The sequence below is a fragment of the Oncorhynchus mykiss genome, chromosome 24 (genome assembly GCF_013265735.2).
Source record: "Oncorhynchus mykiss isolate Arlee chromosome 24, USDA_OmykA_1.1, whole genome shotgun sequence".
Taxonomy (NCBI): Eukaryota; Metazoa; Chordata; class Actinopteri; order Salmoniformes; family Salmonidae; genus Oncorhynchus; species Oncorhynchus mykiss.
Genome location: NC_048588.1, coordinates 10946284 through 10961883, shown reverse-complemented (window position 1 = coordinate 10961883; position 15600 = coordinate 10946284). Strand labels below are relative to the sequence as shown.

The 15600-nt window shown below is 41.2% G+C and overlaps 1 pseudogene; it reads right to left on the bottom strand.

Annotated features, from left to right (window-relative positions):
- LOC110503736 overlaps positions 1 to 15600 on the bottom strand; it is a 39136-nt pseudogene that overhangs the window by 9131 nt on the left and 14405 nt on the right.

Below are 15600 nucleotides of genomic sequence, written 5' to 3'. Positions count from 1 at the left end.
AACCGCAGGGTTCTCCGGAGGGTGGTGTGGTCTGCCCAACGCATCACCGGGGGCACACTGCCTGCTCTCCAGGACACCTACAGCAGCCGATATCACAGGAAGGCCAAAAAGATCATCAAGGCAATCAACCGCCCGAGCCATGGCCTGTTCACCCCACTAACATCCAGAAGGCGAGGTCAGTAGAGGTGCATCAAACCTGGGACCGAGAGACTGAAAAACAGCTTCTATCTCAAGGCCATCAGACTGTTAAATAGCCATCACTAGCCGGCTACCACCCGGTTACACAACCATGCACCTTAGAGGCTGCTCCCCTATATACAGTGGGGCAAAAAAGTATTTAGTCAGCCACCAATTGTGCAAGTTCTCCCACTTAAAAAGATGACGGACAAAATGAGAAGAAAAAATATCCAGAAAATCATATTATAGGATTTTTAATGAATTTATTTGCAAATTATGGTGGAAAATAAGTACAGTGCCTTGCGAAAGTATTCGGCCCCCTTGAACTTTGCGACCTTTTGCCACATTTCAGGCTTCAAACATAAAGATATAAAACTATTTTTTTGTGAAGAATCAACAACAAGTGGGACACAATCATGAAGTGGAACGACATTTATTGGATATTTCAAACTTTAACAAATCAAAAACTGAAAAATTGGGCGTGCAAAATTATTCAGCCCCCTTAAGTTAATACTTTGTAGCGCCACCTTTTGCTGCGATTACAGCTGTAAGTCGCTTGGGGTATGTCTCTATCAGTTTTGCACATCGAGAGACTGAAATGTTTTCCCATTCCTCCTTGCAAAACAGCTCAAGCTCAGTGAGGTTGGATGGAGAGCATTTGTGAACAGCAGTTTTCAGTTCTTTCCACAGATCCTCGATTGGATTCAGGTCTGGACTTTGACTTGGTCATTCTAACACCTGGATATGTTTATTTTTGAACCATTCCATTGTAGATTTTGCTTTATGTTTTGGATCATTGTCTTGTTGGAAGACAAATCTCCGTCCCAGTCTCAGGTCTTTTGCAGACTCCATCAGGTTTTCTTCCAGAATGGTCCTGTATTTGGCTCCATCCATCTTCCCATCAATTTTAACCATCTTCCCTGTCCCTGCTGAAGAAAAGCAGGCCCAAACCATGATGCGGCCACCACCATGTTTGACAGTGGGGATGGTGTGTTCAGGGTGATGAGCTGTGTTGCTTTTACGCCAAACATAACGTCTTGCATTGTTGCCAAAAAGTTCAATTTTGGTTTCATCTGACCAGAGCACCTTCTTCCACATGTTTGGTGCGTCTCCCAGGTGGCTTGTGGCAAACTTTAAACAACACTTTTTATGGATATCTTTAAGAAATGGCTTTCTTCTTGCCACTCTTCCATAAAGGCCAGATTTGTACAATACACGACTGATTGTTGTCCTATGGACAGAGTCTCCCACCTCAGCTGTAGATCTCTGCAGTTCATCCAGAGTGATCATGGGCCTCTTGGCTGCATCTCTGATCAGTCTTCTCCTTGTATGAGCTGAAAGTTTAGAGGGACGGCCAGGTCTTGGTAGATTTGCAGTGGTCTGATACTCCTTCCATTTCAATATTATCGCTTGCACAGTGCTCCTTGGGATGTTTAAAGCTTGGGAAATCTTTTTGTATCCAAATCCGGCTTTAAACTTCTTCACAACAGTATCTCGGACCTGCCTGGTGTGTTCCTTGTTCTTCATGATGCTCTCTGCGCTTTTAACGGACCTCTGAGACTATCACAGTGCAGGTGCATTTATACGGAGACTTGATTACACACAGGTGGATTGTATTTATCATCATTAGTCATTTAGGTCAACATTGGATCATTCAGAGATCCTCACTGAACTTCTGGAGAGAGTTTGCTGCACTGAAAGTAAAGGGGCTGAATAATTTTGCACGCCCAATTTTTCAGTTTTTGATTTATTAAAAAAGTTTGAAATATCCAATAAATGTCGTTCCACTTCATGATTGTGTCCCACTTGTTGTTGATTCTTCACACAAAAAATACAGTTTTATATCTTTATGTTTGAAGCCTGAAATGTGGCAAAAGGTCGCAAAGTTCAAGGGGGCCGAATACTTTCGCAAGGCACTGTATTTGGTCAATAACAAAAGTTTATCTCAATACTTTGTTATATTCCGTTAGTTGGCAATGACAGAAGTCAAACGTTTTCTGTAAGTCTTCACAAGGTTTTCACACACTGTTGCTGGTATTTTGGCTCATTCCTCCATGCAGATCTCCTCTAGAGCAGTGATGTTTTGGGGCTGTTACTGGGCAACACGGACTTTCAACTCCCTCCAAAGATTTTCTATGGGGTTGAGATCTGGAGACTGGCAAGGCCACTCCAGGACCTTGAAATGATTTTTACGAAGCCACTCCTTCGTTGCCCGGGCGGTGTGTTTGGGATCATTGTCATGCTGAAAGACCCAGCCACGTTTCATCTTCAATGCCCTTGCTGATGGAAAGAGGTTTTCACTCAAAATCTCACAATACATGGCCCCATTCATTCTTTCCTTTGCACGGATCAGTCGTCCTGGTCCGTTTGCAGAAAAACAGCCCCAAAGCATGATGTTTCCACCCCCATGTTTCACAGTAGGTATGGTGTTCTTTGGATGCAACTCGGCATTCTTTGTCCTCCAAACACGACGAGTTGAGTTTTTACCAAAAAGTTACATTTTGGTTTCATCTGACCATATGACATTCTCCCAATCTTCTTCTGGATCATCCAAATGCTCTCTAGCAAACTTCAGACGGGCCTGGACATGTACTGGCTTAAGCAGGGGGACACGTCTGGCACTGCAGGATTTGAGTCCCTGGCGGCGTAGTGTGTTACTGATGGTAGGCTTTGTTACTTTGGTCCCAGCTCTCTGCAGATCATTCACTAGGTCCCCCCGTGTGGTTCTGGGATTTTTGCTCACCGTTCTTGTGATCATTTTGACCCCACGGGCTGAGATCTTGCGTGGAGCCCCAGATCGAGGGAGATTATCAGTGGTCTTGTATGTCTTCCATTTCCTAATAATTGCTCCCACAGTTGATTTCTTCAAGCCAAGCTGCTTACCTATTGCAGATTCAGTCTTCCCAGCCTGGTGCAGGTCTACAATTTTGTTTCTGGTGTCCTTTGACAGCTCTTTGGTCTTGGCCATAGTGGAGTTTGGAGTGTGACTGTTTGAGGTTGTGGACAGGTGTCTTTTATACTGATAACAAGTTCAAACAGGTGCCATTAATACAGGTAACGAGTGGAGGACAGAGGAGCCTCTTAAAGAAGAAGTTACAGGTCTGTGAGAGCCAGAATTCGTGCTTGTTTGTAGATGACCAAATACTTATTTTCCACCATAATCTGCACATAAATTCATTAAAAATCCTACAATGTGATTTTCTGGATTTTCTTTTCTCATTTTGTCTGTCAAAGTTGAAGTGTACCTATGATGGAAATTACTCTCATCTTTTTAAGTGGGAGAACTTGCACAATTGGTGGCTGACTAAATATTTTTTTGCCCCACTGTACATAGACATGGAATCACTGGCCACTTTAATAATGGAATACTAATAACTTTAATCATGTTTACATAATGCCTCACTCATCTGATATGTATATACCGTATTCTATTCTACTGTATTTTAGTCAATGTCACTCCGATATTGCTCGTCCTAATATTTATACATTTCTTAATTCCATTATTTTACATTAAGATGTGTATTGTTGTGAATTGTTAGATACTACTGCACTGTTGGAGCTAGGGACACAAGCATTTCGCTACACCCACAATAACATCTGCTAAATATGTGTATATGACCAATAACATTTGATTTGATTTGATTCAGTATCAAAAGCTTTTGACAAGTCTGTCAGCACAATTCTTTCTATCATCTAAGGCAATTGCAATATGATTTACAACAAGCATGGTAGCCATAGTGGTGCTATGTTTAGGTCTGAATCTGGATTGATTAACATTATGAGTACAATTTACAGATGGTCAATAAACAGATACGTAATTTTCTAATGATTATAGTATTTTTGCAAGACAAGGGAGTCTGGAAATAGGTCGATAATTATCAAGATCACTACTATCTCCGCCCTTATGGAGAGGTAGCACAAAAGCTGCTTTCCACACTTTTGCAATATTTCCTGATACCAAAGTTAAATACAAAATGACCACTATTTCTTTCAAATAGGAAAGCAGCTGAGATAAAATGCTGATTTTCAGTCACTTTTGCAGGAGTGTAAAACGACTTGCTTAGGCGGGTAAGGAGAGGAATTAGAGGGATCACTAACAGTCTGTCATAGCGCTAAGGAAGTAGTTTGACTTGGCCTGTTTAACCGACGTAGTGCACCTATTTCTCAATTGCCTAAATACAGTGCCTTGCGAAAGTATTCGGCCCCCTTGAACTTTGCGACCTTTTGCCACATTTCAGGCTTCAAACATAAAGATATGAAACTGTATTTTTTTGTGAAAAATCAACAACAAGTGGGACACAATCATGAAGTGGAACGACATTTATTGGATATTTCAAACTTTTTTAACAAATCAAAAACTGAAAAATTGGGCGTGCAAAATTATTCAGCCCCCTTAAGTTAATACTTTGTAGCGCCACCTTTTGCTGCGATTACAGCTGTAAGTCGCTTGGGGTATGTCTCTATCAGTTTTGCACATCGAGAGACTGAAATGTTTTCCCATTCCTCCTTGCAAAACAGCTCGAGCTCAGTGAGGTTGGATGGAGAGCATTTGTGAACAGCAGTTTTCAGTTCTTTCCACAGATTCTCAATTGGATTCAGGTCTGGACTTTGACTTGGCCATTCTAACACCTGGATATGTTTATTGTTGAACCATTCCATTGTAGATTTTGCTTTATATTTTGGATCATTGTCTTGTTGGAAGACAAATCTCCGTCCCAGTCTCAGGTCTTTTGCAGACTCCATCAGGTTTTCTTCCAGAATGGTCCTGTATTTGGCTCCATCCATCTCCCCATCAATTTTAACCATCTTCCCTGTCCCTGCTGAAGAAAAGCAGGCCCAAACCACGATGCTGCCACCACCATGTTTGACAGTGGGGATGGTGTGTTCAGCTGTGTTGCTTTTACGCCAAACATAACGTTTTGCATTGTTGCCAAAAAGTTCAATTTTGGTTTCATCTGACCAGAGCACCTTCTTCCACATGTTTGGTGCGTCTCCCAGGTGGCTTGTGGCAAACTTTAAAAGACACTTTTTATGGATATCTTTAAGAAATGGCTTTCTTCTTGCCACTCTTCCATAAAGGCCAGATTTGTGCAATATACGACTGATTGTTGTCCTATGGACAGAGTCTCCCACCTCAGCTGTAGATCTCTGCAGTTCATCCAGAGTGATCATGGGCCTCTTGGCTGCATCTCTGATCAGTCTTCTCCTTGTATGAGCTGAAAGTTTAGAGGGACGGCCAGGTCTTGGTAGATTTGCAGTGGTCTGATACTCCTTCCATTTCAATATTATCGCTTGCACAGTGCTCCTTGGGATGTTTAAAGCTTGGGAAATCTTTTTGTATCCAAATCCGGCTTTAAACTTCTTCACAACAGTATCTCGGACCTGCCTGGTGTGTTCCTTGTTCTTCATGATGCTCTCTGCGCTTTTAACGGACCTCTGAGACTATCACAGTGCAGGTGCATTTATACAGAGACTTGATTACACACAGGTGGATTGTATTTATCATCATTAGTCATTTAGGTCAACATTGGATCATTCAGAGATCCTCACTGAACTTCTGGAGAGAGTTTGCTGCACTGAAAGTAAAGGGGCTGAATAATTTTGCACGCCCAATTTTTCAGTTTTTGATTTGTTAAAAAAGTTTGAAATATCCAATAAATGTCGTTCCACTTCATGATTGTGTCCCACTTGTTGTTGATTCTTCACAAAAAAATACAGTTTTATATCTTTATGTTTGAAGCCTGAAATGTGGCAAAAGGTCGCAAAGTTCAAGGGGGCCGAATACTTTCGCAAGGCACTGTAGCTGCCAATCAGCTAATGACACAGTTTGTCGAGCCTTGGCCCAGGCTTGATTTCTTAGCAATAATTTTTTTTTTACTCAAAGTTGTTTAAAAGGGTCTTGTTTATCAGCCAGAGAGGTAGAAAAATAGATCTGAATAATATAGATCATGAAGGAGCGCCGCAATTATACTATGGTCAGAGTTTTTCGATTTGGTGTTTGTAATGCAAGCAATAGGGCAGTGGTCACTGATATAATTAGCAAAAACACCACTAGCCAAATATTTATGGGGATGGTAAGTCAGAATAAGGTCAATCAAGGTTTTTTACATTTATCCGAGTGGGTTTCATTATCAGCTGAGTCAAGTTGAACTCAAGACAGATATTCTTAAACTGATCTGAGGTATGTGTAAGCCAATCAAGATTTAGATCTCCTAAAACAACCAGATAGGGTTATAAATCATTTCAGATTATTTATAACCCTATCTGGTTGGGGCTGGGGTAGCAGTAGACTGCATCAATAAATATTACTTTTTTGGTTTATGGACACTTTTATAACCAGTAGCTCACATATTTTGGGGACAGAAATGCTAAGAGAGCATGATGCTATAAGAAAAGATCTTACAAAAATAGCCAGCCCTCCCCCTTTTTTGGCCTATCACATCTGAAAATGGTGTAGTCCGCAATGGTAACATCCTTATCCATAATCAAATTATTCGGCCAGGATTCTGAGATAACCAGAACATCAGGGCTAGTGTCATGCCCCCAGAAAGTCCAGTTTAGGCATCAGGCTTCACACATTTATATGTAACAGTCCAAGCCATCTGTGAGATTTGAAAACAGCTGGAGGATCCATGTTGACACAAGAGTCAATAGAACTGGATGAGCTAGCCACAAAAGGCTTCTTGATTGGATTTAAAGTTGCGAAGCTAATAGTGGAATTCAGGTAAATATGCACAAAATAACTATTGACAATAGCCGTATGGGTATGAGCACATCTAGCAAAAATGATAGCTTGATATAAAACTATTAATAGCATAGGTGACGCTAACAGTGGCTTCCTTGTGGGACTTCCACGGCGAGTGACGTGCCTCGATGGCTGGTTGGCAGGGTCAAGAATAGTAACATCCACTAAGTCATCTAGAGGCATCCTACTAATTAAATGGGATAGACGACACGGGGGCAACACTCCCACCAGGCCAGAGCAGCGTCCAGTTACTGGAATAGAAGAGAAAGAGAAAGTAGGCGGACGTGGATTCCCCAGTAGCTTGTGTAAGTTCTCTACTTGTTTGCTAAGAGTAGACACATCGCCTCTGTAGTCCTCTGCTACATTGAAAGTCCGGACAGTCCACATTGTCCCAGAATAGAGAAAAATAAAACCGTTGAAACCGTTCATTAGCGACCTCCATTTGAAAATACAGACTAGCTAAGATAGGTAGGCTAACTGGGCTTCCATGTCTCTCTTCTTGACAGGAATTTACAAAAAGTTTGCTATTAGCTACAGTGGGTTTGCACCCTGCCTCCTGAAACAAGCACATCCTGTGAAATGGAAAATGCACAAGCAACACAAACCTGAGTCACACACCAGTATGGCAAACAGAGAGAAAACGGAGGACTTGCTCACTGTATTTATACTGCCTACACATACACTATACGAGCGGGAGATGACCAACTTGGTTCTGTAGAAGCAAGCAGTGAGTCAAAACACAGGTCAAGAAGAGACAGGTGGCAGGAGCATTTGCTTACCAATGAGCAGCGAATGATGGGAAGTGAGATGAGTTGGTCTGTACACCATGTGACCTGGCTAGGACAAACTCTGCACTAGTTTGAGCCTACTTCAGCTTAAATAGGTCACAATCACTCCACATCTTATCATTGTGATAGCTAATGTGTGAAGAACATTCTGACACCAAATGCCTTCCAAGTGTCACACAAGTGGGTGGGTGCAACACATTGCTAATGTGAGGGGTGAGTTACCACGCATACTGTATGTAAAGTTATTTTAGCACTGCATTTTTACTACTGGTTGGATGTACCACTTATCAGGCTTGCGTCCAATAACAATGACAAATCTATAACATTTCCATCAGAAATTTGTTGGGTAGTACACAAAGCTACATGATGGACCTTTTAACGTTGGCCTATCTTTGACTCACTTGGCACAGTCATAAAGGTCGCAGCAGTAGCAGGTCCCACTGCGTACTTTCATCTTACATGACTCCGTGAGACCCTGGCATGGCACCTGCAAGAGGAGGCAGACACTCCAATCAACAGTATTGAGTGACAGGTACAGTACAAGAAGAGATTAGTCAAAGGTGATTTCCCCTGCCAGACAGTATGTACCACACGTATTTTCTGAATTGGACAGTATAGCTGACACAGTAAGTCATATTGCTATGAGTGCAGTTGTACTCACAGAGGCATAGTAATTCTCATAGATGTAGCTGTTCCCACTCGTGTAAAACTGGCATCTTCCTGCTTTCAGAGGACGGACATCCTGGTGTGGGGAGAGAGAGACAGCGAGACATGATATCTTAATGCATGAGAGAATTGAATAGACTGCAGTTATATAGTTTAAAGACAGCTGCAATGACTCCATCCATTTCCAGCACACACCTTTTGAATAGCATTACCAATTACACTCCATATCGTTCTGGCATTGTAAAGTTCTCCAATAAAACAGAAGACGGATATAATATATATATATATATACAGTGAGTGTACAAAACTTTAGGAACACCTGCTCTTTCCATGACATAGGCTGACCATGTGAATCCAGGTGAAAGCTTTGGCCTCTTATTGATGCCACCTGTTAAATTCACTTCAATCAGGGTAGATGAAGGGGAGGACACAGGTTAAAGAAGGATTTTTAAGCCTTGAGACAATTGAGACATAGACTGTGTGCCATTCAGAGGGTGAATGGGCAAGACTAAAGATTTAAGTGCCTTTGAAAGCTGTATGGTGGCAGGTTCCAGGCGCACCGGTGTGTCAAGAACTGCAACACTGCTGGGTTTTTCCACACTTAACAGTTTCCAGTGTGTATCAAGAATGATCCACCACCCAAAGAACGTCCAGCCAACTTGATACAACTGTGGGAAACTTTGGAGTCAACATGGGCCAGCATCCCTGTGGAACGTTTTCGGCATCTTGTAGAGTCCATGCTGCATCAGATGACCTGGCTCCACAATCACCCGACCTCAACCCAATTGAGATGGTTTGGGATGAGTTGGACCTTAGAGGGAAGGAAAAGCAGCCAACAAGCGCTCAGCATATGTGGGAACTCCTTCAAGACTGTTGGAAAAACATTCCTCATGAAGCTGGTTGAGAGAATGCCAAGAGTGTGCAAAGCTGGGTTTAACACTGTTTTGGTTACTACATGATTCAATATGTGTTATTTCATAGTTCTGATGTCTTCACTATTATTCTACAATGTAGAAAATAGTAAAAAATAAAGACAAACCTTGGAATGAGTAGGTGCGTCCAAACCTTTGACTGGTACTGTATATGTTAAAAGCAGAAGGGGTTTTGCTAAGGCGTTGTAAGTCTGTAAGTCTGTAAGTACCAAATACATACAAATGTAGGATCTTAATTTGATCACCCTGTTGTAGAAGAACTTTCCTGTAATGCAAGAAATGTAAAACTTGTAGTGTATTTGAGGTTTTAAAAAGGCTTCTGAGGTTTGTAATTTCCACTTTGAAATTTCAGACTTGATTTTCACTTATTTAACATTTATCAACTCCTACAAAAATGTTGATTAATTATAATCTACAAAATAATTGACATTTCCTGTTGCTGCAGGATTATCTTCCTGCTTTAGCAAACTTGCTCAAATTAAGATCCTGCATCTGTACAGTGCATTGGAATGTTTCTGTGACAAAATCTGTAAGCCAGATGACTGTATGGACTTGATTTGGCCAGTTGATAATTGTGAACAGAACTATGGCCTAGTAATATTGACAGTATGAGGAAAGGCTAAACGTTCAAATGTCAAATTGCTACACTTCTCCTTATAAAGGGATACAAATGAAAATCTATAAAAATTATGGGAAAAAATCAATCCTTCTTTTTCACTTTAATACTAATCCCTTCCAGTGGTCAAATCCTACTTGGAAATCAAAAATACAAATAAATGTCAAACGAGTGGTGTGGGATCAAGACTTATTGGGAAACAGACAACCAGTGGAGTCTAGTGCCCCTATTCCCAAAGTGGTCTCATAGCATTTCATATTATTCTGTACGTAAATCCAAGACTCTGCTTTTAGTATGATGTGTTACGTTTCGTATGGTATACAGTGTATTCGGAAAGTATTCAGACCCCTTCACTTTTTCCACATTTTGTTTTACATTACAGCCTTATTCTAAAATTAATTAAATCATTTTTTTTCTCTCATCAATCTACAGACAATACCCCAGAATGACAAGGAAAAACAGGTTTTTAGAAATGTTTTGCAAATGTATTACAATAAAAAAAAACGTATATCACATAAGTATTCAGACTCTTTACTTTGTTGAAGCACTTTTGGCAGCGATTACAGCCTCGAGTCTTCTTGTGTATTATGTTACAAGCATGGCACATCTGTATTTGGGGAGTTTCTCACATTTTTCTCTGCAGATCCTCTCAAGCTCTGTCAGGTTGGACGGGGAGTGTTGCTGCACAGCTATTTTCAGGTCTCTCCAGAGATGTTCAATCGGGTTCAAGTCCGGGCTCTGGCTGGGCCACTCAAAGACATTCAGTTACTTGTCCCGAAGCCACTCCTGCATTGTCTTGGCTGTGTGCTTTGCATCATTGTCCTATTGGAAGGTAAACCTTCGCCCCAGTCGGAGGTCCTGAGCACTCTGGAGCAGGTTTTCATCAAGGATCTCTCTATACTTTGCTCTGTTCATCTTTCCCTCAAACCTGGACTAATGATACACATTTTTACGGAATGCTCGAATAAACCTTATTTTCTTGCCATCAGCCCCATTGCCTTGAAATATGTCTACCAAAGTATTGCATATGCTAGATGAAATGTGTGCTGCCAACAGGTAAATGCCCTATTTTTACTGGCTTTATTAAATCAAATTAAATTGTATTAGTCACATGCGCCAAATACAACTGGTTTAGACCTTGAAATGCTTACTTACAAGCCCCTAACCAACAATGCAGTTAAAAAAAAATACAAATACATATAAGAATTTGAAATAAAAGTAACAAGTAATTAGCAGCATTAAAATCAATTTGATTTGATTTGATTTTAACAATAGCGAGACTATATACAGGGGGACACCGGTTAGTTGAGGTAATTGAGGTAATATGTACATGTAGGTACAGTTATTAAAGTGACTATGCATAGATGATAACAACAATGCAAATTTGTATTTTTTTATTTTACCTTTATTTAACTAGGCAAGTCAGTTAATTAAGAAATAAATTCTTATTTTCAATGACGGCCTAGGAACAGTGGGTTAACTGCCTTGTTCAGGGGCAGAACAACAGATTTGTTTCCTGTCAGCTCGGGGATTTCAACTTGTAACCTTTCGGTTACTAGTCCAACGCTCTAACCACTAGGCTACGCTGCCGCCCCAAATAGTCTGGGTAGCCATGAAGGGGGAGGTGTTTAATCCCGGGGTCCTTAGCTTAGTGATGAGCTTTGAAGGCACTATGGTGTTGAACGCTGAGCTGTATTCAATGAATAGCATTCTCACATAGGTGTTCCTTTTGTCCAGGTGGGAAAGGGCAGTGTGGAGTGCAATAGAGATTGCATCATCCGTGGATCTGTTGGGGCGGTATGCAAATTGGAATGGGTCTACGGTTTCTAGATAATGGTGTTGATGTGAGCCATGACCAGCCTTTCAAAGCACTTCATGGCTACAGATGTGAGTGCTATGGGTTGGTAGTCATTTAGACAGGTTACCTTAGTGTTCTTGGGCACAGAGACTATGGTGGTCTGCTTGAAACATGTTGGTATTACAGACTCGGACAGGGAGAGGTTGAAAATGTCAGTGAAAACACTTGCCAGGTTGTCCGTGCATGCTCAGTCCTGTAGTTTAGCATCTGCTTCATCTGACCACTTTTTTATTGATCGAGTCACTGGTGCTTCCTGCTTTAATTTTGGCTTGTAAGCAGGAATCATGAGGATATAATTATGGTCAGATTTGCCAAATGGAGGGTGAGGGAGAGCTTTTTATTCATATCTGTGTGTGGAGTAAAGGTGGTCCAGAGTTTTTTTTCCCTCTGGTTGCACATTTAACATGCTGATAGAAATTTGGAAAAATGGATTTAAGTTTGCCTGCATTAAAGTCCCAGGCCACTAGGAGCACCGCCTCTGGGTGAGCGTTTTCCTGTTTGCTTATGGCGGAATACAGCTAACGGAGTGCGGTCTTAGTGCCAGCCTCAGTCTGTGATGGTATGTAGACAGCTACGAAAAATACAGATGAAAACTCTCCAGGTAGATAGTGTGGTCTACAGCTTATCATGAGATACTCTACCTCAGGCGAGCAAAACCTTGAGACTTCCTTAGATATCGTGCACCAGCTTTTATTTACAAAAAGACATAGTCCACCGCCCCTTGTCTTACCAGACGCCGCTGTTCTATCCTGCTGATACAGTGTAAAATCAGCCAGCTGTATGTTGATAATGTCGTCGTTCAGCCATGACTTTGTGAAGAATAAGATATTACAGTTTTGAATGTCCCGTTGGTAATTTGATCTTCCACGTAGGTCATCGATTTTGTTTTCCAAAGATTGCACGTTTGCTAGTAGAATGGAAGGCAGTGGGGGTTTATTAGATCACCTACGAATTCTCAGAAGGCAGCCTACCCTCTGGCCCATTTTTCTTCTCTTCTTCTGGGCCTGTCCCCTTTGAAAGAGGTATGTCATTCATGTCAGGCTCGTCGGACTCGTTAAAGGAAAATAAGATTCTGCCAGTTCGTGGTGAGTAATCGCAGTTCTGATGTCCAGAAGTTATTTTCGATCATAAGTGATGGTAGCAACAATATTATGTACAAAATAAGTTACAACGTAAAGAAATAAACAAAAAACACAATTGGATAGGAACACGTAACACACGCCTTCTTCTCCAGCGCCATCTTAACACTAGCCTCCCAGTCCCTACTGCTGAAAAACATCCCCACAGCACGATGCTGCCACCACCATGCTTCACTGTAGGGATGGTGCCAGGTTTCCTCCAGATGTGGCGCTTGGCATTCAGGCCAAAGAGTTCAATCTTGGTTTCATCAGACCAGAGAACCTTGTTTCTCATGTTCTGAGAGTCGTTAGGTGCCTTTTGGAAAACTGCAAGCGGGCTGTCATGTGCCTTATATAGATAGAGGTGTGGTTTCCGTCTGGCCACTCTACCATTCAGGCCTAATTGGTGGAGTGCTGCAGTGATGGTTGACCTTCTGGAAGGTTCTCCCATCTCCACAGAGGATCTCTGGAGCATCGGGTTCTTGGTCACCTCCCTCACCAAGGCCATTCTCCCCTGATTACTCAGTTTGGCCGGGCGGCCAGCTCTAGGAAGACTCTTGGTGATTCCAATCTTCTTCCATTTAAGAATGATGGAGGCTACTCTATTCCTTCGGACCTTCAATGCTGGAGAATTGTTTTGGTACTCTTCCCCAGATCTGTGCCTTGACACAATCCTGTCTCAGAGCTCTACGGACAATTCCTTCAACCTCATGATTTGTTTTTTGCTCTGACATGCACTGTCAAATGGGACCATATATAGACAGCTGTGTGCCTTTCCAAATCATGTCCAACCAATTGAATTTACCACAAGTGGACTCCAATCAAGTTGTCTGAATACTTATGTAAAAGAAGGTATTAATGTTATTTATTTTTAATACATTTGCTAAATTTAAAATACAATTGTTTTTGCTATGTCATTATCGGGTATCATGTGTAGATTGATGAGGATTTTTTTTTAAATTAATTTTAGGATAATGCTGTAATATAACAAAATGTGGAAAAAGTCAAGGGGTCTGAATACTTTCTGAATTGACTGTATATTAATTTGTGGATGTCCATCATCCATTTTGTATGATATGTCACGAATTACAATTCTTATGATATGTTACGAATTCCAATTTGTTGTGGCTAACGTTAGCTAGGTGGCTCTAGGGGTTAGGTGTTAGGGTTAAGGTTAAGAGTTACATTGAAGGGTTAAGATTAGGGTTACTGGAAGGTTTAGCTAAAAGGGATAGGGTTAGTGGAAGGGTTAGCTAAAAGGGATATGGTTAGGGTTAGGGGAAGGGTTAGCTAAAAGGGATATGGTTCGGGTTAGGGGAAGGGTTAGCTAATATGCTAAGTAGTTGCAAAGTAGCTATAAAGGAGTAAGTAGTTGCTAATTAGCTAAAATGCAAAAATGTTGTACGTGATTAAATTTGAACACGCAACCTTTGGGTTGCTAAATAGTCATGTTATACGCCCACACATTCCCCCCAACCAACCATCTTTCATTTTTGCTTTAAGTAACCTTTCTGTAACCATACCAAACCTAACATATCATACTAATTTGGGTGTCAATGACTTACATTTACTATGTTATGCCTAGTCTATGAGACCAGGCTGCTATATCCAAATACTTATTTCTGTCTGCTTTTACTTTCTTGCTCACAGTTTAGAGAAAAACAGAAGAATTGCGTAATTTACATAATTTACATCATTACATAGAAAAAAGCATAAGAAAACACTCACTTAGATGCATAATATATTGTCTACCTTGTTCATTTGGGGGTATTATTGATGCTTTGTATTTTACAATTCACTTTTGGTTTCTTTAGATTTTTTTAATAGGGCTTTGATAGAGGCAAACATTCCAAGCTGAAGCTTTGGGATCACTGGTCTAATAAAATAACTTGCCTGCTGGGTTCCCCAGCCTTCCTCCCACTACATACTAACACGGACAAAGATGCCGGCAGGCAGATATACTGTGTAGGCACAATTCTGGACCATGGGTCCTTTGCATCTTGCCATTTTCCTAGAAATGTACACATTAATATTATATTGCATTGCATTGTTCCACTTTGAGATTTAAATGTGTTTTAAAGTTTATTGCAAGTATTACAGTTTCGGCATATTGTGCCATTTGGCATGGCAAATGGAACATTTGATCTTGTGTGAAATTTTCGGTTGGGTTGAAATGGGGGGAGAGGAAGCTCTCTCACCCAAAGGTTTCTCATGATCACACTCATCCACAGGGAGTGAGGCTCCATCAATCTGCCGTCAACATTACAGACAGGGTGGGTCAATGTCCATCCTCACACATTGAAACACTCATGCATGAACACTTATATCATAGCTATTCTTACAAACACTCTCATACATGACATCAAGATCAGAGACTGGGGGAAGAGAAACTGAGATCAAGCCTACTGCCGACAGAATAAATGAGAAACAAATGAGTTGTTTTCCTCCTAATATTGCTGAAAGACACACATGGAGCAGCAACGTGACTCACCATGTTGAAAACGATGAAGACACCATCCACCACCAGACACAGGAAGGAGGCAATGATTCCGAAGCTGAGGAAAACAATGGACGCCACAAGCTCGAGAGAAAAGGAAAAATACATTATTCAAAAAGATAGTAACATACACACGACTGAGCACATGCTAGTAGGACTAATGTTCAACAACAAAACTAGGAAGACAGTACACTGCGCATATC